We start from the raw sequence: 562 nt of genomic DNA, 5'->3' as shown, positions 1-562 counted from the left end.
AGCGGCCAGGCCAGGCCACGGCACGGGGGGTGCTTCCTGGAGCACCGGGCACCCCCCACTGCAGTGCCAGAGGTATGTCGGGCAGGGCTGGGCCGCCGAGGGGCGAGACCTGCGGCGCAGAGTGGCCCCCCGCCCCCCGTCACGGCTGGCTCACCACGGCGCCAGAGCCCGCGAGCACAAGCAGAGCTGTCTGCTGTCCTTCTCAAGTCGTCCACGGGACCTGCCACCTTAGTGCATCGGCTTCGAGGCGGGCAGGCCCGCCCGCGCCCCGCCCACCCCGCGCCCTCAGTGCATAGATCCCACGAGGCTGGAGGGGCCGGGCAGGCGGGGCGCGGCACCCCCGGGCGCAAGGATAATACATTCTGTTTGTGCTTGATCGGCCGGGCCGCACGCTGGACGCGCTCAACAGGCAACAACGCACCCCGCAGCCGGCGGAGGGAACAGCGTCTAGCTAGCACGTTAATACTGCAAACCAGATATATATATTTTTCTCTTACATTAAAGACACAACAGTGAAAAAGGATTGTACTGTATTTATCACCACAGACCCGTATTCTTTAGA

General features: G+C 64.2%; 1 protein-coding gene across 1 annotated transcript in view; it reads right to left on the bottom strand.

The window, feature by feature from the left end:
* Window positions 1–562, bottom strand: part of AGO2 (argonaute RISC catalytic component 2) — a 13151-nt gene that overhangs the window by 2056 nt on the left and 10533 nt on the right. The gene's annotated exons all lie outside the window — the stretch shown is intronic.

This window comes from Condylura cristata, unplaced genomic scaffold (genome assembly GCF_000260355.1).
Source record: "Condylura cristata isolate star-nosed mole 26May11 unplaced genomic scaffold, ConCri1.0 scaffold00009, whole genome shotgun sequence".
In the NCBI taxonomy this organism is placed as follows: Eukaryota; Metazoa; Chordata; class Mammalia; order Eulipotyphla; family Talpidae; genus Condylura; species Condylura cristata.
The sequence above is the reverse complement of the archived record's forward strand: the minus strand, read 5'-3'. Positions and strand labels throughout refer to the sequence as shown.